The following is a 25,941-nucleotide window of genomic DNA, read 5'->3' as shown; positions in this document are numbered from 1 at the left end:
AGGCCGTCTGCTGTGAAGGCAGATGCTAAAGACTGTCAAATCCATTCTACCCTTCGTTGCACTTGTAAAAGTCCCCTCCCAGACTGGAACCTTTCCTGCACCCAGTGCGGGTGCAGCCAGGGTGACAGGACTCATAAATTTAAGGGAAAGGAGGAAAGATACGTAAACCAAGAGCAGAGAATAGGTGTAGTGGGGTGGGGCAACACCCAGAGGGTTTGGGAAACGTTACGTCTGAAAGCATGAGAGACAGGCACACTGCAGAGGCATGACTAATTCACTGGCTGGGCAGCGGCTCAGCTGTCCCCTAAATCCACCTACTTGCTGGGACCCACCAGTCTCCTCAACCAGCTCAAGAAAAAGAGAGAAGCCACTTCTTCCTCCAGCACCACCATCCGGGCCTGCGGGCCTGGAGCTGCTCCTCAGCACGAGCTCTTCAGAGCAGGAGAGAGCAGGTGCCAGGCCCGGGGGGAGCTGGCTTCACCTTCTTGTTTGGGGCGCCCACCCCTTCTCTTTAAATTGGGTCTGCCACACTGACAGGACTTTCCCTGCAGGTGACGTCCTTTCAGAAGACAGCCCTAGAGAGACTCCATGGGCTGGCCCTGGGCCTGTCTCCCTCACCTCCGTCGCTCCACCCCCCGAAATTCTCTGTGTGAGAGGGGCTGCCCCCCCCCACTGTTGTCCAAAGTTTCTGTGACAGCTGGCTGCTAGCTGGGTTCGCTGGAGGGAGGTGCTGGTCTGAGTTTGGAGGGTGGGATTGGCATGGGTAAGACAAGGGAAGCTACCACCGTCTCTCTTTGCTCTGCTGGTGCTCACTGGAGAGCCACACTGTGGTCCACAGCTTGCTGGGTGACCTGGCCCTGCCTCCCGCCACACCCCCTCCTCCCTCTGCCCCTCTGCCCCTCCGCCCCTCCACCTAGGGGTGGTTGCAACTACAGGATCTGTGGCTAATGGTCCAGTCTCACGTTTGGGCTCTTTCATCACCATACAACCATTTCCCAGCATTAAAGTCCTAGTATCTTAAATGCTAAAGAGATTTCCTAGTTAGCCCCGACAGACATATGTGGAAAAGGATGGCATCTGCCTGCCCTTTTTAAGCAGGTCAGTTAATGACCTGGCAGAATGGGAAGCTTGTAAAAAAGCCTCCTGGGGAAATCTCCCATCTTTCCTGCTATCTCAAAAGATGGAATGTATCTGTGGCCACACCTGGGGACCTGCCTACATGCGAACTCACGAGTCGTGAGACGGAGCCTGGCGGAGGGAGGAGATAGGGGCTCCCTGCCATGCCTGTGGTCAGCAGAATCATAGCTAAGAAAAATGAGGGCGAAGGATCTTCAAGATCAACGTTTAAGTTGACATTGTAGCATGGATGGCGTGCTGTCATATGGCAGGTGAGGAATACACACGCTACAAATGCACACGCACATGTGCTCATGTGCACACATGCCCCTGGAAGTGTGTAAAAATGCCAGCAATCATCTTGGGGGTTGGCAGCGGGGACTGGGGCTCTAAGGGCTGGACAGGGAAGGGACTTTTCTCTGCATGCTATTTCCTACCTCTTGTACTTTGTGTGTATTCAACAAAATCAGAACAAACAAACACAACCCTCTCTTACTCTAGAGAAGAACGAGGAGGGGCTCTGCCGTCTGCACAGCCCTCGGCCAGGGGTGGGGGGTGGGATGGCCAGGTGCTCTGGGCCCCGAAAGGACTCCAAGGCGCCAGGCAGTCCATGGGGGCTACAACCATGTGCCATGGTTGTGTGCATTTGCACTGAGCAGGACACCCAGTGACCTGACTGACCAGCCCAGTGACCATGTCAGTGGGCGGTCACAGCACATGAGGCGTCGTATTAGGTGCTGGGGGAAATGGACTTACGGGGCTGGAGCCCAGTCCTGCCTCTACTCCTAATCAGCTGAGAGACAAAGACAAGTCACTTAATGTCTCTGGGCCTCAGACCTGTCGTCTATACAGGTCTAGATCTCTCAACTCATCAAGCAGCTCTCAGATTTGTAGATAAAGTGACAAAAAGCCCTTCTTAGGTTTAGGTGGTTTCTTATGTACATAGACAGCAAAAGCAAGAAGAGGCTGACCCTTGTCCCACGAGACAACACGGAAGCCAGAGGGGCCGGGGGACAGCAATAGGAGAGGCTGGCACCCTGCCGCTGGGGAGCCATGACGCTGCAGCAAAGCCATTGCATAGCCCACAGCTGCACCCCAGGAAGAGCCAGGCAGAGCCTCTGAGCTCATCAGCACTGGGAAGGAGTGAGAAATTGTCCTAGAGCAGCCTTCCGGACAGACAGGGGCCAGTGGCAAGTGGCCTTGTCGCAGCTCCTCGCAGGGACGGGCGAAGACGTCCCTCCTGCCTTTGAGAAGCTGACCACTGAGTGGGAGGGAAGAGATACGAGACGGCAGGAGGACGGTTCAGAGGCAACTGGTCTCCTGAGGATGAGGACCAAAGAGTCAGGATACGCAGAGAGAAGAGGTCCTACGGGGCTGGCATCTCTGGTGCCACAGGACACCGAAAGGAAAGTCAGCGCTTGGGGTCTGCCAGCCCCTCTCCACCTCACCCTCACCAGGTCCTTGCCACCTGGCACTCCCTGAGGGATCTTTGCACCCTCTCCCTTAACTACTGACCCCAGAGGACATTCAAGCTGAAGGGATCCCCTGTATGTAGCCCCTGGGGTTCCCCTCATCACCTACTCTCATTCCAGGAGGTTCTCGTGGGCTTGAACATAGTAATGAAACTGACCTGCTTCCAATCTGAGCAGAAGATAGAAGTCAAGGTAAGTGAATCACACAGGTCTCCTGAGACGCTTGTAATCTGGTGCCCCACTCACGGTTTTCTCTAAGGAGGGGCCAGGGAAGCGGCATTCCTGGACCTCTGTTCAGCTCTTCCAGAGAGAGCTCTGTCCTCTTCCCAAAAGGCATCAGCTTCTGCCTGAAATGGGAGGCCTTTCCCCTTGGCTAAGTGACAAGGAGTCACCTTCAAAGGCTCGTGTTCCTAAGAGGAGGTTTCCCAGAGGCTCCCCCCCCACCCCAGCTCTGCCTGGACAGCCTGTTTCTATTCCACATCCTTCCCTGTGGTGGCAATGGAACATTTTCCATCACAGGGCGTCCAACATGTCATTCGTTTATTTGTATTTTTTTCTATTTTTCCCAATATATGTGAGCTCCTTGAAGGAGGCGCTATGTCTGATCAATGTATCCCACCTAATTCAGCAACCGGCACATCTTAGGGACTCACCAAATGTTTATTAAACAAATGAAGTATGGCCCTGGCCAACTTGGCTCGGCGGTTAGAGCGTCAGGCAGTGGACCAGAGAGCCCCAGGTTTGGTTCTGCTAAGGGCACGTACCTTGGTTGCAGTTTGTCTCCGGCCCCGGCTGGGGTCGTGTGGGTGGCAGCCACTTGATGTGTCTCTCTCACATTGATGTTTCTCTCTCTCTGTTTCTCCCTCTCCCTCCCACTCTATCTGAAGATAAATGCAAAAAAAAAAAAAATGTCCTCGGGTGAGGATAAAAAAGCAAAAAACAAATGAAGTATGAATGAATGAAAGAATGAATGAACAAATAATCAGCCACCCAGCCCCTGTTCCAGGACTCCCCTCTCTCCCTGTACTGAGGCAACAAGATTCAGTCCAAGGCATTTGCTACCACCGGGCTCAGAACTCTGCCTGTGATAGCCACTTCCCCCAAATGGGGCCTCCCCAGCACGGTGTACCACATGCTGCCAAGATGGGCCTTCAGCCCTGGCTGGTTTGGCTCAGTGGTTAGGGTGTTGGTGTGAGGACCAGAAGGTCATGGGTTCAATTCCTGGTCAAGGGCACATACCTGGGTTGTGGGTTCAATCCTCAGCCCCGGTCAGGGTCATGAGGGAGGCAAACAATTGATATGTCTCTTTCACATTGATGTTTCTCTCTCTCTTTTTCCCTCCTTTTCTTCAAATCTATCTAAAAAATCAATGGAAAAATATCCTCAGATAAGGATTAACCAAAAAATAAAAACAGGTGGACCTTCACCTACTTCATCTCTATTACTTTTCACAACTCTTTGAGATAAGCATTATTGTCCTTAGAGTTACCATTGAGGGGCAGAGGTCAGAGGGCTCTCCTGAGATCACTCACCAGTGGGCAGGACTCAGATCCCAGCCCAGGGCTCTTGACACAAATCCCTACAGTTGCCTCGCAGGGTCGGGCCTGGGTAGCATGGGGGGAGCTGGCAATGGAGCAGGTGGAAATGGACAAAAGGGAACCTAACCCTTCAAGCCTCACCTCAAGTCCTTGTGGGATATAAAGAGACACTGGCAGAGTGAAAGCTTAGGTGGACAAGGACACCCAATCAGTTCGCTGAGCACATGATGACTGGGTCGGTGGAAGAACACACTTGCTTAGTCAGTGCCTATGGCAGACTGACCCATGTATTTTTAAATGATTATTAAAGGTAGAACTTGCTGGGAGATGCTTGTCTCCACTAGGAGGTGGAGTTAGGACTTTCTGTCCCTCTGTCTCTGAACTCAAATTCTACACTGTAAGAAAAGCTACTTTTTCGGGTAACTACAAGTATTTCTTTCTTTTTTTTTTGCAAACCACTATTTCCTGTTTTGTTCTCTATTTATACTTCAGATTTAGTTTTGAGAAAGCACCGGTGTTTTGGTTATTTCTGGCTTGATCTTTATCTACGGAGAAAGTCTCTTTTCAAGGTGATTTTTTTGTGTGTGTAATATAAACCAATTGTACACCAAGAGTCCTTTAAAACACTTTGCTAAGAAAAATCCTTAAAGCCTTAACATTCAAACAATGAGATTCCAGTAACACTAATCACAGCTCTCTAGGTCAACACGCCGCACGGTGCAAATCCATTCCCATCCTGGGATTTGTGAATTCCTCAGGGCTTCACACAGGGCTCCTTTAGCAGCAGCGTTTACAACAGACATTTTCACACACGTTTTCAGTGACATGATTGTTTAGACTAAAGTAGGGAAATGTGTAACTATGATATCTTCATCATGATGCTCTTTGCAAACCCTTGACGTGTCCAAGGTGCTTGCTTAGTGCTGTGAAGACTAGCAATTCGATGTTTGCCCTCGAAGGACTAAGAAAGGTACACCGCCTTCGACCCGCGTATCCATCAGGCAGCAGTCAGCAGAAAACAAATGAAAACACCCCAGGAACCAAGACCCTCACTTCTTGGGCAACTCAAGGAGAGATGCCCTCTACAGGTGAAAGTCAAGGGCAAGTGCAGGGTTATCTTGAAATTGATTTTGTTTCTCCACATTTGGTAGCTGAGATTTTTGCTTCCCCAATGGACAAGGACCATGTTTCTGTGGTCAAGGGGCCGGTGGGAGGAGAAAGCAGTTAGGAGCCAGCAAGCAAGTTCAGGAGAGTGGCTTTGAGTAGCACTGAGAGGTAAGGAGAGTAACAGTGGGACTCTTGGCCACCGGTGTCCCGACCTATGAAATGGAGGCACCAGTACTTGCCAGGGTCACGTCACCAGGCTGCCTTGAGAATCCAATGGGAAAACGACTGTGAGAGCCCATGGGAATGTCCAGCCTTGTAGGACAGAAACTGCTGCTGTTCCCGGACAAATGGTTCTCACCTTTGTTCCCTCTGCAGAGAACAGAGAGTTGATAGAAACTCTATTTCCCAACCAACTTGTTTGCAGGGCCCCCAGAGACAACACAAACACAATACAAAAGCATTTATTTTTATTTACCAAGATAAAGAAATGCACCCAAATGCATCCAGACAACACCACGTTCCTCACCCCTTCCTGCGGAGCATCACAACAGACCTGTCACCCTAGGTTATACCTTCTCCCAGCCAGGTTATACCTGTCTCAAGGGGGCATGGGGGAGATTTCAGAGGTCTCGAGGAAGCTGTGAGGTTGGGAGGAAAGATGGGGTACCCGGTGCCTGGCACTGTCACCATCCATCATCCACACACACAGGGTCACTCTCCCCCTTACTTTAAAAGAAAAAACCCAGGATCTTCAAATGCAAACTATCACTGGGTCAGGAACAGAACGGATGACGGGAAGGAGGGTTTGGACGAGAGTACAGGAAAACGGTCCCCTGTGGTGTTTTTCCAACTTAAAGAAGGAAAGCCAAATGCAGTCCTGGTTTGCTCTGATCACCAAGGATCACAAAGGCTTCTCATTGTCCTGTTAGGTGCAGTCACAGCATCAGCCCACCAGGGACATGCAGGGGAGAGGGTAGGTCACCATATCTCTGACCAGTGATCCTGATGGCCACACAGTTTGGTGGCCCCATAGCCTTCACAATACTACAATAGCAGGGCCAAAAAGCAACTTCTTAGCCCCAGAAGAAAAGTGCTGGCCAGCAACAGACTTTTCTCCCCTTACTCATCCCTTCAATCATTCAACGAATATTTTCTGGACACCTGTTGTGTGCCCTGTGCAGAGCCCACTGGGGACATGAAAATGTTCCCGGACACTCTCAGGAGGAGGGAAGAGAAGCAGACCACCTACAAGTCATTGCATCTCCTCAAGGACCACCCACCAGACAGACAGACAGGTACACACACACACATACACACACACACACACACACACAGCATGTCGTACAGCTAGATTCTCCATTTCTGTTTTGTCAACACACAGCTTCTCGGCCCCAGTCTCCCAGGGTGGCTCTGAGCTTAGTGACACTAGCAAGTCACCTGAGAAGGAGAAGCAGTCACACCACACATTCTGTCCAACAGGGAGGGCTGGCCCGCCACTAACCACAACGTCAGGGCCTCTGTCGACCAGGCCTGCCAGCCCCGCAGCCCAACCGCCAAGTTTATCTTCCCGTCCTCCCTGCACAGCCCTTGAGGCAGGAGTCCCAACCCCTCCAGCCCTGCCAGCGACTTCCCTCACAGGGTGTCCTCCTGCTTCGGGCACCGCCCCTAGGAGACACCGCTACACAGGGCCCAGCTCACAGGACCAACAAGGCAACAAATAAGCAGATGAGTGATAAATGAACAAATGAAGCATATAGACACACATACATCGCTTTGTTCAGTTGTACCCCCCTTATACAGATACAGTCTGTCAGCTCTGCACAGATGACAGCTCGGAAAGGCTCATGTCTTGCCAGAGGTCATGCCCAGCCCAGCCTCTCTCCACCGGCACCTTGTTAACAGGATGCTAACTGCTGAGGTTCTAGGGGAGTCCTCTCCCAGGGCTTTTGTTTCTGGCTGGGAGATGTTACATTTTCTTATTTTACTGACTTTTTTTTTTTTTTTTTTTTGAGAGAGAGACAGTAAGGGAGAGATAGAAATATTGATCAGGGTGGAAGCCACAACCCCGGCATGTGCCCCAACTGGGAATCAAACCTGTGACCTCTTGGTACATGGACCGATGCTCAACCACTGAGCCACACCAGCCAGGCGTGATGTTAAAAGCTGGCTCCTCAAGACCAAAAAGCCTAGAAGGCCCGCGCGCTCCGAGACAGGTCTGCAGTGTTATCACCACCGCTATATGGGCGATGTAAAAGCTGCTGTGACTCCCGGGCCCCGCAGACGCGCGCCCTCCTGAGTCTGCCTTGCTCCGGTCGGGAGTTCGCAGGCGGCAGCACAGGCCACCGGGCGCTGTCCAGATCTCCCTTCTCCGGGGTCTCCCCAGGCCGGCGATGGCAGTTAAATCAATTCTTAATTCGCTTTCAAAGTTTACCTTTTAAAAATCTATAGCCATATGAATATTTATTGGACACTTGCGATGCGAGGCATGTGCGCCAGGCCCTGGGGATGCCAAGGGGCGTCAGGACGAGCGCAGGACGAGCGCAGTGCGAGCCGCCGGCGGGCGCCCGGTGCGGGCTGACCTCGCTCGGAAGGAGCTGCGGGAAGCAACCGGTACTAAAGAGCTCAGGGTGTGTCCTCGGGTGAAGCTTTATTTTTCAGACCAAGAACAGGGACGGCATTAGCCTACTGCTTAAAGGAGACCAGGGCGTTCACAAGTGACCGATGCCAGGACAGCTCAGAAACTATTCCGTTCTGTTCAGTGCAGGAAGGGGCAGGGTCTCCAACTGGAGACTGCAGAACACTGGTGAGAGGGGCCGGCTAAGCGAGGGGGGCCGAGGCAGAGAGAGGGGCCGGCTAAGCGAGGGGGGCCGAGGCAGAGAGAGGGGCCGGCTAAGCGAGGGGGGCCGAGGCAGAGGGGCCGGCTGCCGGAGGGGGGCCGAGGCACCGACAGCACCGCAGTTCACACACAGGGACTCAGAGCTGCTGTCGGAAATTTCTGAGAAATCGTAGAATGGAGAGAAGTACATGCAGAACAGAGGGACATATTTTAATCTCAACTTTCAAAACAGGTTGGATTCTGAACATGAACAATCAGTTACAGAATTGGTTACTAAACAAATCGGTAGGCTCTTGTAAAAGAACATGGCATCACTAATACTGGAACATTGGCTCCCAGAAGCAGATTCCCTTGAAATTTAAGGTATAACCTGACTAGATTTACTGGACAGGGAGGGGGAGTGGGAACCAGGTTGGAAGTCAGAGAAATGCTGTAACTATGGGCTGTCTCAATTACCACAAAACAATGACACAATTTCCCAAGATAATTTCATGGAGCAGATACTAAATGTGAGCAGAAGGGTATTACTTTGGGGTAGAAGTATCACTGATGAGACATCACCCAGGGTCCAGGTTGCACGATGCTGACCCACCAATCTGCAGCTGTCTCTAGTTTTAGTTATGTTCTCCCTGCCGACCTGTGTGAAGACTTGGAAGGCAGGCCTATCACATAAGCAGATGACGCGGGTTATTGCATTAAGATACGGAGTTTAGCAGCTCTGCACAGAGAGACTCTGTATCACAGGTGGGACCCCTAATGCCACAGGTTATAGCATTAAGATTCAAAATGTTATAATCAGATGGACCCAATCAATCAAATAAAAGTTTAAGAAGATAGAGCAGTTGAAGTATCATTTACAGATGGACAGCCAAGACTTACAGAAAGGACTCTCTAGGTGAAAAGATCTAGGAATTTCAGTTAATGACAAGTCTTTAATGCGGTGTGGGCCATGTTAGCCAAAAGCTTATGGGAATATAGATTGTATAGTGTCCAAATCAAGGGAAAAAATAACCCCATTGTTCACAGAACATCTGGAGTTTTACACTTGCTTCTGGGGACAAGAATTGAAGTAAATATTGAATCCAAAAGGAGGGGAGAAAGGCACATGGAAACTTTCCTTTGTGGAACAGTTGAAATAACGGAGGGATCTGTCCTGGAGAAGGGACAGGCTATTCCTTGCAGTACCCTGGGCAGAGCCAGGATAGAGCAGGCAGCCTCCAAGTTGGTTCCCAATGATCCCTATCCCCTGTGTAGTCCACTCATACACTGTGTCAAGAACTTAAATTAGCCTTGACCTGTTTGTCTCAGTGGTTAGAGTGTTGGCCCTCTGACTGAAGAGTTGAGGGTTTGATTCTGGTCAAGAGCACATACCTGGGCCCTGGCCAGTCTGGTTCAGTGGTTAGAGAGTCGGCCCTCAGACCAGAGAGTCCCGGGTTCAGTTCCCTCTAAGGGCATGTACCTCCGTTGCAGTTTTTCCCCGGCCCTGGTTGGGGCCATGTGGGTGGCGACCAGTCAATGTGTCTCTCTCACATGGATGTTTCTGTCTCTGTCTTTCTCTCTCTCTCCCTCCAGCTCTATCTGAAGATAAATGAAAAAAAAAAAAAAAGAACCACATACCTGGGTTGCAGGTTCTATTCCAGCCCTGGTGGGGGCATGTGTAGGAAACAACCAATCCATGTGTCTCTCTCTCACATTGATGTTTCTCTCTCTCTTCCCACTTCCCTCCCTCCCTTCCACTCTAAAACTCAATGGAAAAAATATCCTCAGGTAAGGATTAAACCCCCTCACCCCGGAAAAAGAATTTAAATTACATGGTTAATTAAAAGGATGCTTACTCAGAATTCTCATTATCTAAAGTCCAGTCTAAGTCAAAAGGGGGAAAGCAATAGTTAATGTGCTTCCTTATGTCAGCAGCAAGGCGGGTGGAATGACATGCTGCATATCACAGCCAGTGGCTCCTCCTTCTACAGGACAGGAAGCCCCTGCGTGCACCTGAAACACAGAACCAATATCTGGGGAATGTATGAGGAAGCAAGTACTTAACACCAGCGGAACAGTTGCAGGACAGGCCATTTGGATTCCTCCTCCCTGCTCCTAAGGGGTGTGTCTTTCTCACTGAACCAGATGGGATCCCCCTCTGCTTTCATCTCTTCTGTTGCTTCTTTCCGGGATGAGTTACACCCTTCTATCTGGGGAAAATCCCAAATTCTAAGCAACCCGATTTACGGAGGGCATTAGAGCCTATTAAAATATGAGGGTTAGTATAGGAAAAGAAAAATATTTTCTCCATCCCAAACATCAATCTCCTTTACTATGGTCTTATTATCAGTCTCTTGTTATATTTCATAATAGATTTTCAAGAAGTATCTTTGCCATGAGGCCTGAAGGGCAGAGGTAGACAATGAAGATGAACCGATGTGATCAGAGCAGAGGGACTGGCACAAAGAGGGCACTCAGTGGATGCCTGCTGAATTGGTTTGCACTGGATTCGATTGAATTGAACAGACTTAAATTGAAGTGCTCAGGATGAGGCATTTAATAAACCTTTATCTAATTGAACTGGACTGTCAAAATAAATCATGGTAAATCCATATCCTGGAATATGGTGCAGTCTTTAGAAAGACAAGTTCCCTGCTCCCAGAGCAGCCCAGGGCGCACAACCAGGCTTCTCTGTGCGCCAACAGAACTGTCTCCAGGATTTCTTGTTTCGCTAGAAAACAACAGTAAGAAGTAGCCAAAGTGTGTGTATGCTTCCCCCATTTGTGTGTTATCCAAATGGATACAAGAAAAGGCATATTTTTTATTTTTATTTTTTCTTTACTGATTTTAGAGAGAGAGGAAGGGAGAGGGGGAGAGAGAGAAACATCAGTGAGAGAGAACAATTGGCCGCCTCCTGCATGCCCCCCACTGGGGATTTGAGCCACAGCCTGGGCATGTGCCCTGACGTGGAATCAAACCGGCAACCTTTTGGTGCATGGGTCGATGCTCAACCACTGAGCCACACCGGCTGAGCAAAAGGCATATTTTTTAAAGCACACATTATTTAGTTTATTGATTAAAATCTACTCGAGTACACCAAACAGACCGTTGAATATTTGAAACCAGTCTTTGATAACCTCGTTGAGAAGTATGTTCGTTTCCTAGTGCTGTCATAATTAATTGGTACAAGCTTGGTGGCTTAGAAGGACAGAGATTCATTCTCTCACAGCTCAGGAGGCCAAAAGTCTGAAATCAAGGTGTCAAACAGGGTTGGTTCCTTCTTGGAGCCCTGAGAGAGAATGTGAGTATCCGTTTCACGCCTCTTTCGAGCTTCTGGTGGTTGCCAGCCACCCCATTGTATGAGCACACTGTTAATCCAGTCACCGGTTGATAGGCATTTGGATTGCTTCCATTTTTAAGATATTCTGAATGTTTCTGCTAGAAACATTCATGTACAAGTCTTTTGTGGACATATGTTTTCATTTTCTTCGTAAATATTTAGGAGTGGAATTGTTGGGTCATGGGTAGGTTTATGTTTAACTTTATAAGGAACTGCCAAACAATTTCCCAGTGGTTGCACTGTCTTCACTCCAGCAGCCCGTAGCTCCACATCCTCACCGCCGGTGTTGTCAGTCCAATGGGTGGAACGTAATTTGCATCGCCGAGATGAGTAGACACAGTGAGAGAACCTAATGTATATATTGGCCACTTGTATGTCTTCTATTTAAAGTGCCAGTTCAAAGTTTTGCCCAAATATTTATTGGATTGTTTGCCTTTTTTAATATTGACCTGTAGAAGTTCATTACATATTTTGGATACAAGTTCTTTGTCTAATATAGAGTAATTGCAATACTTCTGTCCCAGCCTGTGGCTTGCCTGTTCACTCTTTAAATAATTTTTTTTGGTACATGCCCCTAGCGGGAACTGAACCTGGGACTCTCTGGTCCATAAGCTGACAGTCCAACTGCTGAGCCAAACCGGCCAGGGTTGGTTCACTCTTTAAATAGTGTCTTTCAATAGGCAAACTTAAAAAAAAAATTTTGATGAAGTCCAAAATAGCAACTTCTTGTTTTGTGATTAGTAGTTTTTATGCCTTCTCCTAGAATTTTTTTCCCACCCCAAGATTGTGAAGATATTCTTCTAATTTATTAATTAATTTGTTTAAGGTGTATGATTCATCTCAAACTAATTATTGTGTGTGGTGTGAGATAAGATTCAAGATTCATTCTTCCCACATATAGAAGATATCCAGTCATCCCAACATAACTTGTTGAAAAGACCTTTTTCCATTGAATTGCTTTGACACCTTTGTCAAAATCAATTAACCATGTGAATTTGTTTCTGGATCATTTATTATAGTTCAATGAAATGTTTATACTTATGCCAATACCAAACTCTTCTGTTTACTTTATAATAAGTCTTAAAATCACATAGTGAGTTCTCCAACTTTATTTTCTTTTTTCAAGATTATTTCATAGTTTACATTTAAATTTCCATATAAATGTAGTAAACCTGCTGGCATTTTGATTGGGAACACATCGAATTGAAATTTGGCCAATATGGAGTCTTACAATCCACACACATTGTACATTTCTCCATTTATTTATGACTTCTTTTTCTCAGAAATATTTTGTCTTATATTTTATTTTTTAGTTCTAGAATTTCAATCTCCATTTTTTTTATTTTTTATAATTTCCATTTCTCTTCTAAAATATTCATCTTTTTTTCTTATTTTATTTAAGATATTTATAATCTTTTTTTTTTTCAGTATTTATCCAATCATTCCAATATCTGGGCCATCAATGGATATGTTCCTATTGTCTATATTTTTTGTCAATCGTGAGTAACATTTTCCTGCTTCTTTGTATGTCTATTTTTAAAAAATTGTACTCCAGAAATTATGTGTAGAAAAATAGTGGGGAATGGAACATGAGTTTTTCCTTAGTTCTGTTTATTTCCCGGTTGCCCTTTCGTCTGTCGGGTGGTTATTCAGTTTTACCTGGAACCAGACTGGGCTGCAGCTTCCTTCAGGTTGAGTTTGCCCGCAGTTTGCCCAACTCCCAACCAGTTTCCTCTATTTTTTCATTTACCTTTAAATTCAACTCTCACTGGGTCCCAGAATCCAAAAACCAGGAGAATGTTTGAAACGACACAATTTTTCTCTGCCTAACGGCCCCTCCCCCACTGATGCTGTCTCAGCAAGTTTCAGAAAGGGGAAGATGAATTGACTGGGTTTTTTACTTATGTTTTTGTGCCACTTATTAATGTCCTGCTTGCCAGCAAGAAGCCCACCTTGCTGTGCCCTGCTCGGTGGCACGGGGCTGGGTTCTCCGGGAGACGTTTCTCCCTCGCCAGGGGGCTGGATGCCATGCCCTGTCCACAGAGGGTATTGGAGATGCTGCAAATCTGGAAGAGAAAGAAGGGACTTGTCCCTCATCTAGAGTTTTGTTTTCCTACTTGGTGGCAAGTGGCTCCCGTGCAGGGGTCCTGGCCGTGTTGCCCAGAGAGGAGAGTGGTTCTTTGGTCAGGCAGCGAGCTCTCCCCAACATGTGTCAACACGCTGTCTCCGCAGAGGTCTGGGTCTGTCTATTCACTGTTTCCTCTCCCTTCAGCTGTAGGGGCAGCTCCTGCTCTCTGCGGTGACCACTGCCGAGTTTGCTCGACCTCCTTCAGTAGCCAGCCACCTTTTGCCCAGTTAGCAATTCTTTACATTACATTTTCCCTGTTCACATGTTTTTGGTGTGGCATGTCTTTTGACTGAACCCAAAGGTGTTCCAGATTCCAGTCCCTCCCAGCAGCACACACTGTCATACGCAGGGCCACCCCTCCATTCCAGACACAGGTCACACTTTCACTGGTCCCCACCCCTCCAGCCCCTGCCCCACCCCCCTTCTCTGCTCCGCTGCACTCAAAGTCAGCCTTCCAGATGGCTCATAGAGCATCTCCTTGGGGAGATCCCCCCCTCCATCCACCTCCACCTGCCCCCCCCAGGGTGTGGAGGCTGGAGTCCTCCGCCTCACCAGGAAGGGCTCCTTTCTCTCTGGAAGATGGCTCATCAAGGTTTCTTTGTATCCATCACTTTTCACCAGTCCCATAGAAAAGGACTGTCTTATTGTTCCAGGTTATTCTCATTGCTTCCCATGACCAGCCGTCTCTCCCGTCCTTCTATCCCCTAAGCAGAGGCCTCCGGGTATTCTTGCAGAGGCAAAGCAGAAACTTAGAGGGATATGCCTTTACAGAGCTAAGAACTGAGACACGTGGAACGAGAGTGAGTGAGCACATTAAGGCGTGGAGGGAGAAATTCTTTTTGTTATAAACTTCATTGAGTCATTTGTTTATCCAACCAATATTAGGTGCTCAAGTACCTGCTATAAGCCAGAGTTCCGGACACTATGAATACAGTATGAACAACAACACAAACTCACTGCTCTCATGGAACTTATATTCCAGGGGGAGGCACAGATGCTAAACAAACACTGTATAATAAGCCGCGGGACGGTAAATGCTATGAGATCAGTTAGGTTGGGAGAGAACGGAGGGCAGGGGAGGCACTATGTGTGCTGATGGCCCGGGAAGGCCTCTCTCCGAGGGATACTTAAGCAGAGACCTCAAGGAACCCGGACAGTGAGACATGGGGCTGTGAGTGACAGGTGTTCCAGGCAGAGAAAACAGCAAGTGCAAGAGCCTGTTGTGGGTGTGTGTTTGGTGTGTTCGAGGACAGTAAGGAGGCCAGGACAGTGAGCAGAGGGGAGGGCGAGGAGGGGAGGGCAAGGAGGGGAGGGCGAGGAGGGGAGGGCGAGGAGGGGAGGGCGAGGAGGGGGGAGAGGAGCACTGGCCCTCTCTGTGAGTGAGAGGCAGAGCCACCGGGCATTTCTGAGCTGAGCAGAGACGGGACGTGACTCACATTCCAAAGGCTCGCTCTAGCTGCGGTGTTGTGAGCACAGCTACATGGATTCTGTACTGATTTCCTCATTTTCATTTTAAACACGAATATGTGGATGTACAACTTGTATAACTCAAAAAACATAATTAAAAAACAAATAAATAAATAATCCTCCACAGCTTGCTACAAAACTAAGTCGTGGCAGAATGCCCACATTGTCCGAGGCCAGGCCCCATGGGAAGTCAAGATGGCCCAGGGCTCCGCTTCTCAATTCTAATTTCAGCCTTTCGTATACAGGATGTCCAAGGGGGGGTCCAGGAGGGACAGAAGAGAACGTGGCCAGATTCAAATTGCAATATGTTGTCTGAGCATTCTAAGTGGACCTGATATTTAGAATCAAAACACACTTTATTTTATTCCGGTGTATAAATGTACACACATCCATTTAATTTTTTTAAACAATTTTTTGTTTTGTTTTATTGATTTTTTTAGAGCGAGAGGAAGGGAGAGGGAGAGGGAAATAGAAACACTGAAGAAAGAGACCATCGACCGGCTGCCTCCTGCATGCCCCCCACTGGGGATTTGGCCCACAACCCAGGCATGTGCCCTGACTGGGATTGAACCGGTGACCTCTTGGTGTGTGGATCAACATTCAACCACTGAGAAACACCAGCTGGGCCACATCCATTTAATTTTTAAAATTAATTAGCTCTCCAAACTTCTGCTAGCAGAGAATATTATCCAGTTGTCCTATTTTTTCCTATCCCTTGAAAGAAAAAAATGTAGCAAATTGGGTTTCTCAAGGCAGCCCAGAGCTGAGCTGGACACCAGCCCTTATGTGGGTGTCAGCCCCACCCCCTCCCCAGCCTAAGGTGTGAGAGCCAGTGCAGGCCAGGAGAGTAGGGTGAGGTGCCCGGGTGGGGGGTGGGCTGGGCATCCCGTTCCTCTCGCCCTCTCACATTTATGAATTCCTTCCACATTTGACAGAGTAGACACAGACCCACGCTCGCTACCCCCACACCCTGGGAAGTGAGAGCCTGGTTCACTGCCAGACACGACTGATTGTGACTTCTTCCTGATCTTTCTGAACCGCAGGCCGACACTCTAACCACTGAGCCAAACTGGCCAGGGCACTTCCTTCTTCCTGATCTTTCTGCAGTCCCACGAGCCCACAGACAGCCCTCTCCCGCACGGAATCCCTCCCACCGCCCTCTGGCCCTGGCGGATCAGAGTCATCCCTCCAGGGCGTTTAGAGGGCATGGTCCCGCAGCGGGCCCCTCCCTGCCTGCATCACGCAGGGCACACGGTGGGAACAGGAGCTCCATGGGAACTCGGGGTCTCTGCACTCCCAACAGAGGGAGAGCTTCCCTTAGGCAGGAACTGCCTTGATATCCCCCAGGCCTTTCACAGGGATGCACAGGTGCTAATGAGTATGTGTTGACTACATTACTTAATTAATGAATGAAATCAGCTGGGCACCTGTCCATTTTTACATGATTAGAAGCCCACATTACTGTTTTCCAAGTCTTAACGAAGATGCGGGGAGAAAAGGTCTAGGCGTATTTTCCCGCCTCGGAGGACAATATACAGCCCTATCCACCCTCTCCCAGCCTCTCGAAGGACAGAGGCCCCTGGCCTTCCTCAAGCAGTTGTGGAGGAGAAAGAGAACAGAGATTTACTGAGTGGCCCCTGCCACATGCCAAGCCCTGTCGCAGTGACTCTCACTGGTCACCTGGTTGATTCTCATCATCCCCACAGGAGGGAGGCCTCACGGCTCCCGCTCTACAGCCAAGAAGCTTGGTGCTGTGTAGGTGACACAGGTGACACCACACGTGGCAGTGTGGAGATGTGGCCCTCACCCTGGAGTCCTTTTCCACAGCACGGCCTCCGAGGAGCGAAAACATACGGGAGGAAGAAAGGAGCAGAGCCATGGTGCGAACGTGAAGGCAGGGGGGGCCAACTGGCTGAACGAGAAAGAGAATGGTCGCTGAAGGGGGATGTAAGATCGAATTGAGGCTCCTCGTCCACCTCTTCCTCCTCCCCCTTCATCTTCTTTAAATTCCTCTTTTAAACACAGGAGTGCCAAGTGTGTTTGTGGGCAAAGTGCAGCAAGCAAGGCAGAAGGGAAGGTCGAATCTGGGAGAGAAAGTGCCGAGCGGATGGAGGTCCTGGAGAAGAGTATGGGGGGAGCACAGGTGGATGGGATAGCCCGGAAAGGTGGGGGGATTACTTTCTCAGACTCATCTGGAAGGAGAAGAGAAAGCTGGATTAACATTTTTTTAAATTAAGCCCTACCTGAGGATATATTTTTATTGGTTGTTTTTTTAGGGGGCGGGAGGGAGAGAAGGAAACAACATTGATTGGCAGCCTCCTGTATGCACACTGACTGGGACAGAACCTGCAGCCTGGGTATGTGCCCGGACTGGGAATTGAACCCGTGACCCTTGGGTGCATGGGATGATGCTCTAACCACTGAGCACACCAGCCAGGGCCAGACTAAGATTTCTAAGTGGCAGCTAGGGCCTGAGTGAGGGCTTTGCACATGTCAGCTGAGTTTATCCCCACAACGAGCCTGTGCCGTAGGTATTACTACCCGTCTTACAGGTGAGGAGACCATGTGTACAGGGAGAGAAGAAAGGAGCGAGTAGGCTTGAGGGAGGGAGCGGGGACTAGAGAATTGAGGGGTACGGAGAAGGCATGGAATCATTGTCGAGGGTGTTGCAATCAAACCCATAAGTGCCCCCCAGCCCTAAAATTGCTAATATCTGGCCCTCTACAGAAAATGTTTACCAGCCCCCCAATACACCATCAGCTCTGCGAAGGCCAGGACCACATCTTGTTTTCCTTTATATTCCAGGACTGTGCCTAAAACACAGGCCTGTCCGTAGGTATTAAGAAAATAAGAACGAATGAGAAAACATCAGACACTGTCTTTTCAGCAGGTTGTTTTACTAACTGTGAGGAAGACTGAGACAGGGTCTGTGTACAGCAGCGCACCCCACAATCCTGTACCCTCACTTTTCCAAGGCGAGGGATGGCGGCCACTGTAGGAATATTTAATACAACACCTTACAACTCTGACAGTGGATTGATTTTATAGGCTCTATGTTTCTGTTCGATGAAAGCTGCCAAACTATCCCTAAAACCCCAGGTATGCCAGACCCAGCCAATGTCACATTTTCAGCCTGACTGTGTTCTTCTAAACCATCAATTTTCCAACTTAGCTTGGCGAAGAGTGACGTCAAGTTTCACATATGTGGTGAGTTAGTTTATGAGCCCCTGGACCTAAGAGCACATGGCAGCTGTAATGTTGGCAATGAGACCTGACGAGAAGTCAGTCTGGTTCTGAAATATAATATTCCCAATTATAATAAGAACAAGGGCATTGGAAGTGACAGACATTATCTCCTGGGAGAACCGGCTGGGTGCGGATGAGAGCAGGCAGGAGAGCCGGATTCACACGGAGAAGGCCACAGTTAGGAGTTCTGGGTCTCCATATTCCATGAGCCTCAGAAGAATGTCGAAAGAGATGCCCCTGCCTGGTCGGTGTGGCTCAGTGGATTGAGTGTTGTCCCATGGACTGAGAGGTCCTGGTTCTATTCCCGGTGGGGGCACATGCCTGGGTTGCTAGCTCGATCCCCAGTAGGGGGCGTGCAAGAGGCAGCCGGTGGATGTTTCTTTCCCACATGGATGTTTCTATCCCTCTCTCTAAAAAAAAATCAATATAAACATATTTAATAAATAAAGAAATAAAGAGATGCCCCTGGTTTTCTTTTCTTTCTTTGTTGAATAAAACAAGATTTATTCCACGGCTAGGTGACACCACAGAGTCCTGTACCTATTGCCTTCTCAACTGGTCCCAGGCAGCTGTCAACTTAGAGGGCCTCTTCTCAAATCAAGAAGGACAGTGCTCGCTTCGGCAGCACATATACTAAAATGGAACGATACAGAGAAGATTAGCATGGCCCCTGCGCAAGGATGACACGCAAATTCGTGGAGCATTCCATATTTTTCTTCAAAAGTTCATATGGAACCAAAAAAGACCCCGAATAGCCACAGCAATCTTGAGAAAAAAGAACAGAGTAGGAGGGATCACAATACCAGATATCAGGTTATACTACAAAGCGACTGTAACCAAAACAGCTTGGTACTGGCACAAGAACAGGCATATAGACCAGTGGAACAGAACTGAAAACCCAGAAATGGACCCAAGGCAATACGCTCAATTAATATTTGACAAAGGTGGCAAGAGCATACAGTGGAGTAAAGACAGCCTCTTTAATAAATGGTGTTGGGAAAATTGGACAGCTACATGCAAAAAAATGAAACTAGACCATCAACTTACACCATACCCAAAAATAAACTCAAAATGGATCAAATCAAGAAGGACAGATGGTCCAAAAGAGATTTTGTTCCTGACGGACAGTGAGCAGGGACTCAGCTGACAATCGTGTGCTAGATGCTACAACTCGAATAGCTTCCACTCACTGCACACTCCCTGTGGGCCAGGCAATAGACAAAGTGTTGGACACATTTTTGCTCATTTGCTCCTCGGAGCAACCTGTGATGCAGTTGTTAACTGTCTGCATTTTCAGTGGGAAAGCTGAGGCCCAGAGGAATGAAAAGAGATGATTTTGACCTAGGAGGTGGCGGGGCTGGAATTCAAACCCCGGGCTGCCCAGACCCCAATGCTGCACCACAGAGTTTGCTCTGAGTGAGAAGACACCATCACACACGCACACAAGCACACACACACATACAGAGGCAAAACAGTTAAACCCCAACCTCAGGGGGCAGACCTGAACGGCCCTCTGAGAGGAAGCACATGAGTGGGAGAAAGCCAGGCGGGCTTCCTGGAAGTGATCCTTGAAGGGCAGGAGACCCACTCGGTGGACACTCTCACCCGACTGTCCAACAGCATGGCCAGAGTAAGTTATTCCATGTGCCTCATCCATCAGAGGTGCTCAATTATTTGTCAAGTTCACTAACAAATGTTAAGTAACACCACCAACTGTTTTCTATTTTGCTAACAGAGTGAGCCCCGATAACTGCCATCCAGGGCACATCTGGGAAGTTCTGCTCCTTAGTGCTGGCCTCTGGAAGGCTGGCCGATCTGCCTGTTGTTTCTAGGACTGAGCACTGGGCCTCCCTGAAGTCCGAGAGGTGACTGGCTTTGAGTATTAAGTCCCCATCCTGGCCTGGCAGTGGGTCCCTTACCTCCAGTGAATCCCACCATCTGCCATTGAGGCTCCCCACCCTCCAACCCCAGGCTAAAGGGAAAGAAATGGGGGTGGAAGCTCAGTGCTGATGGACCCTGCCATTTCCAAGGCCACAGCACCCACCTGAGGGCAGCTGCGAGTCTTTCACGTGGTCCTTGGCTCTTTATCCAGGTGGTGTTGGTAGATGGGCGGAGCTTTGGGCTCCACCCCATAATGGCCAAGCAGCTTGTCGGGTGGCAGAGTTGGCGGCCCACACCCTGGGCTCAGGTGCTGCTGTGCAGTAGTAGCTGGCAGCCAGTGATATTCATTAGCAACAGGGAGGGAGGGCAGGGAAATTTACATGAGTCTTAGGGGGTTGGGAAATGATTTGGTGAAATGTTTCTAAGCATTTTCTGCTTAATACCCGTAAATTTCAGGGGCCGTGTGTGCTAACAGCTTTTGATTTATGATGTCTTTATTTTTGCATTGTAGTTAAGCCAAATTATGAAAGAGTAGCAAGAGTAAAAAGAGCTTTTTAAAATGCTTGGAGATCCATCATGGGGTTAAGCCATTTCTGTCAATCTTTGCCACCACTTTGTTAAAACAAGGGCTCTGGGCGCTGACAGCCGAGCAGCTAATTGGTGTTGGAAGCCAGCCCACCAGGAGTCCTCCTCTTCTAAGAAACATTTTCCTCCCCTCTCCCAGCCCCCTGCCTCCAGTAAGACCTTTTGATGGCTGCCGGGGGCAAGGAGGAAAGCACGCCTTGGGTAAACTTTGTGGGGCCAGGTCTCTCTCAGCGGCCCCAGCACAGAACTATTCCCAGGACCTGTAATTAAAATGCCTGCAATCCAACCAATACGTTCCCGTTCCATTGCCCAGGGGTTGCAAAGCTCCCTGCTAATGCTGAACACAAATTAATAAAACGCTCCGTCAGCCTTTCTTGTCCCATTACAATGTTATTGTCATATTTATTTGCACAATTCCCTGTAGGACGCTGGTTGGAGTATCTAAAAAGTGAGTGAGCGCTCTCACCGTGGCCTTGCGGGACGGGACGAGGCCTGCCCTCTCCCTGCGTCCTGCCCTCTCCCTGCGTCCTGCCCTCTCCCTGCGTCCTGCCCTCTCCCTGCGTCCTGCCCTCTCCCTGCGTCCTGCCCTTTCCCTGCGTCCTGCCATCTCCCTGCGTCTGCTCAGCTCAGCTCCGCAGTGAGTGCCCACAGCTCCCCTGCCCCACCCTGAGCAAAGCCCTCAGGGTTCTCGCCCTGGACGGAGACGTTCTCGCAAACTGTAATTATTGTCCATTTACGCTCCTGTAAAATGACTAGGTTGGTCGTTTCCAAGAACAGTTCTATTATCTTAGTTTACTACAAAAAAAAAAAAAAAGTTAAACAACAGCATTTCCATAAATTAATTAGTTTGAAGGGAAAGCAAACTCAAACTTCACGCGTAGTGATGTTGTAAATCACATTAGCCTAATTGCTTGATATCAGAATTAAGTTTCCTTTTGCAGTCTCCCTCAGTTACTCCCTCCCGCTTAGTGTCTGTGCGGCTGCCTGCTTCCCCGCTCATCTGCCAGGACATAGTTTACTCAGTGAGAGAAAGTTGAATGAAGACAAAAAGAAAACAAAAAAACCCACCTCTTTGGAATGTTTAACAGGGAAAGAAAGATGTGTGAGCGTTACAGTTTTGTTCTTGGCAATCACGGACATACACCCCGATTCCTTCCTTCCTCCTCCTTGCCCCAAAATACTCTCCAGTCATTCAACAAGAGAAGGTTATGGATCTAAATACCTTGTAGAGAGGGGGCACAAAGGAAGTCTGTGTGAAGAATCAGGGTCGGGGAGTGATGTGTCAGCGATGTCTTGAAAGACACACGGTATTTTATCACCTGGAAAAGTGAGGGGAGGGATTCCAGGACATGAAAATAGAAAGTGAAGAAACACTGAGGCTTTGGAGAATATATGGGGACGGGCAAACGGCTCAGGTGGCCTTTTTCATTTCTATTTTTGCATATGTTTTATAATATATAATGCATTATACAGTTGTGTATATATAATTATGAATCTGTGGCAGGAGAAATGAGTGGGCCAAAGTTCTTTTTCACTAGTGGGAGTGGGGTTCTTGTCACATCTTTAGAAAATGAATTTTCTAAGACTCAGATGGGAGAACGAATGGTTTTCATTTGCACGGAGTTCTATTCCCCGGGTTGTAAAGTCCCAGCTCCCTCAAGCCAGTCCTGGAAAAGGGGCAGCTGTGAGTTCAGCAGAGCTGGCAGCAGGGCAGTGTCCACAGTTTCCATTCCCTGGTGAAGCTGAGTAAGGTGTAGCATTAGGCATCAGGCCATTGGTCCATTGTGCGGCGTCCACATGGCCATGGGCCATGTGGGAGGATGCAGGGGAACACTCCCCCCGCAACAAGAGAGCCAGGAGCCCAGTGTGCAAGAGAGCCAAAGAGAGAACTTTTTTGTTTAGAAGTTTATGTTTTTCAGATTTTGCGCCCTTATAGTGGCCACACCTATTCTGGCCCATTGTCTGTTTCCTGGTGTGATTGACAGGTAAGCATCTTCCCATGTCACCTAGACCTTATTGGGCATGCATCTACATTGTCTTTGTCCAGTCCCTTCTCCTTATGATCTGCAGGAAGTAGACTTGGAGAGTGTTAACTTGCAGCTTTCTGACAAAGCTGTATAAACGGCATGCCTATATTACCTATTCTCCCCTTTATTGTTAATAATAACTAGGTTATTAATGGTATCGAATCCACATATATTGGAGATGTGGAATTACTTATAATGAAGAACACCATGAAAGCATTTGGCAACCACTGATGTAAGCAATGGAATCTTTCTGAGATGTTTAAGCAGCTGAGTGGCTAGAGGGGATCTGTCTTACAGAGATAACCTTGGTGCCATGCTGAGGTGGTGAAGAAGAGGAACTGCAGGCAGGGAGGCGGGGCTGAAGCAAGGCTGTGGTCCCGGTGGAGGGTGCTAGGAAGGCCTGGACAGGCCAGCAGAGGGGTGGAGGGGGAAGGAAGTGAAGTGAAGGAAACTCTTTAGGAAGTAGCATCAATTAGCACTTGGTTTTCAGTTCAAAGTCATGGTATGAGGAGAGTTTGGGATTCTGAAACTATCGTTTTGGATAGTTGAGAAAGCAGTTTTCATGAATACAATAAAGAATGAGAAGATTTGGGGAAGGGTGTAAATGATTAGTTAGATTTTGAAAATGTTGAGTTTAGGGAGTCTGTAACATGTAGTAGAGATAGCCACTGAAACAGCTGCAATTTCAACCTGGAACTCGGGGAGCTAGCCAGGCAAGTCTTAGGGTACGAAACCCCTCCGCACAGTCGCCCACCCCTGTTTCTGGCCATGTGTTCTGAATCGTCCAGAGGACCTGCAGGGCTCCTCTCTAAGCCAGCCCCAGGCTCCTGTGGTTGGCGGGAGGGGCAGTTAACAAGCAGAGGTCTTTCTGGGCTGACAAGGCAGAGCCCTGGGGCTAGCCACTTGGGGCGCGGGCCTCTGCCCTGGAGGCTCACGCAACAATCTTGATGACATCGCTATCAGGTGAGGAGCCCAAAGCCAAGGGCACTTGCTCTCGCGCCTCTCACTAGGGCCTTCCCTACACTGCCTGCCACTCGGGACCCAGAGTCCACGGGAAATCTTCAGTCAGGAGGCTTTGGGTGGTGTGTGGATAAAGAAAACACCAACAAAACCCCCAAGAGAACAATGGAGAGCCAAGGTAGCCCTCCTGGTGCTTTGTCTCAACGCCTGCGACATCAACCAACTGTGACAGGACAGAGTGAAACTCAATTCACACCATCACTATGAGTAAGGGGAGAGTTCCATATGTTAAAAGCAATGTATTTTCAAACTTCTCCATGCTCAAGCACGACATACTGTCCATCCTCAAATTAGGGGTCACGGGAACATTTTACAGGCCAGCCGACAATGGCTTTGGCCTCAGAGTCAGGAATGCAAGGTGTTTGCTGATCCTGAAGCAGACGTTGAACTTCCCGGTACCTCAGTCTCCTGGCAATGAAGCTTGTTAGCCATCTCCTGGAGAAGCATCTGAACAGTTTTACAATTCAGGCCACAATAATTATCATTTGTTTTCAACAGGTTAATCTCTCAAGAATCCGAGGAAAATTTGAGATTAAAAAGTTCAAAAAAATCAAGTGAAAGGATGATAATAGATTAGTACGTTTCACTCTGACAGAATCTGTATCCTCAAGTCTCCCTTTCCCATCCAAGTACTAACCAGGTCTGTGGCGGGGTGGGGTGGGGTCCCCCTGGGAGAGAGAGAGTGCATCGAACACACAGAGAAGCATCAGCAGTGTAAGCTCTGGGGTCTAGACTAACTCGACCAGTACAACCCTCCTCGTTGAGTTTCATCATTTTATGGACTTTGTGAACAGCTGGGGGAGGAGAGAGGGGGAGATTTCAGCTGCCATTTAAAAGGGAATTGGAGACTTCAGATCACTGCCTCTGCCCCGAGGGGAGAGTTGGAAGCTTTGTGAAGTACACCCCTTGGCCATCTGAAGTAGGTACAGCAGAAATGTGACTGACTAAATTCCGAGAAATATAGGTGTTTGCTAAGTCATAAGAGACCATACGAGGCACATTCACCAGGGATGGTTCACAGGGAAGAAATGAAAGCTGAGCGCGGAACTCTGAAGGTAAGCACTGCTTCACAATAAATCGTGTACCCCCAAATTCACGTGTTGAAGGCTTGCCCCCAGCGTGGCTTTGTTTGGAGATAGAGCCTTTACAGAGGCAGTGAAGAGTACATGAGGTTATAAGGTAGGGCCCTGATCCAATAGTGTCCTTATAAGAGGGAAAGACTGGGGTGCAAGCACACAGGGAGAGGCCGTGTTGGGGACACAGCAAGGTAGCCCTTTGCAAGCCGAGGGAAGAGGCCTCAGGGAAAACCCACCAGCTTGGACTCCCAGCTTCCAGGACTGTTAGAATCTAGCTTTCTGTGGGCTAAGCCACCCAGCCTCCAGCCCTTTATTCTGCAGCCTGAGCACAGGACGCAGGCACAGTGAGCTCGCTGCCTCCCAGCGCGGGAAATGGTCACCCCGTTCTCATCCTCTAAATACAGAATCAAAATAAATACAACTTGTTGTGTGAACGCGCTTTTTTTTATTGCATTTTGTGCTTCTTTCTGTGCCTCATGTTACTTCTAAACCCACTGACCCCTACTCCTCTGCAGTCCTGTGACCCAGCCCGCTCCGGGTGGCGGCCTCCACCCCTCGGGCGGCCGCAGAGAGGGGAGGGCATAGCCGGCTGGCCGACTGGCAGCACTTTGTACAAACTGCCCCAATCGAAAGCCATCCGCCAGCGAAAGAGATGTGTCTTCTCCAACCCCACTGAGGTGCCCATCACTGATTTCCCGTTCTGCAATGACACTTCAGGTCCGAGAAGCCAAACAGATGAAACTGTTGTTCTAAAGATTTTTATCCTGTTTCTGGGGGGCAGTTTGGACCCACGTTCCGAGAGCGGAAGGTGGGTAAGTGAAATCGATGGTGGCACACAATATCATCTAAACAAGCAGGGCCCGGGGGGACATGAAAAGGTCCCGCTGCCATCATGGCCATGAGACATGGGCTATCAGAGGTCCTATGATGTCATAGCGTATATGTCACAGCTGAGTTCCTTGTCACCACTGAGCCAGACTGAACATTAGTGAGACAGGGTGACTAAGGACCCTAACTTCCAGGGGACGTTTCCTCGCCAGTGGACCAAGCTTGCTGCGACATGTGATCCTGCAGACACCCTGACCTGCATCTGCGGAGCTGTGGGCAGCCCAAGGCACGGGCG

General features: G+C 48.9%; 1 protein-coding gene and 1 non-coding gene across 6 annotated transcripts in view; one reads left to right on the top strand and one right to left on the bottom strand.

Moving 5' to 3' along the window:
- Positions 1 to 25,941, bottom strand: part of SCML4 (Scm polycomb group protein like 4) — a 94,709-nt gene that overhangs the window by 59,964 nt on the left and 8,804 nt on the right. The gene's annotated exons all lie outside the window — the stretch shown is intronic.
- Positions 18,839 to 18,944, top strand: LOC118622040. The gene has a single exon (XR_004957879.1). It is a non-coding gene; the product is annotated as a U6 spliceosomal RNA (small nuclear RNA).

Source organism: Molossus molossus, unplaced genomic scaffold (genome assembly GCF_014108415.1).
Source record: "Molossus molossus isolate mMolMol1 unplaced genomic scaffold, mMolMol1.p scaffold_m16_p_8, whole genome shotgun sequence".
In the NCBI taxonomy this organism is placed as follows: Eukaryota; Metazoa; Chordata; class Mammalia; order Chiroptera; family Molossidae; genus Molossus; species Molossus molossus.
This window is presented reverse-complemented; position numbering and strand designations above follow the sequence as displayed.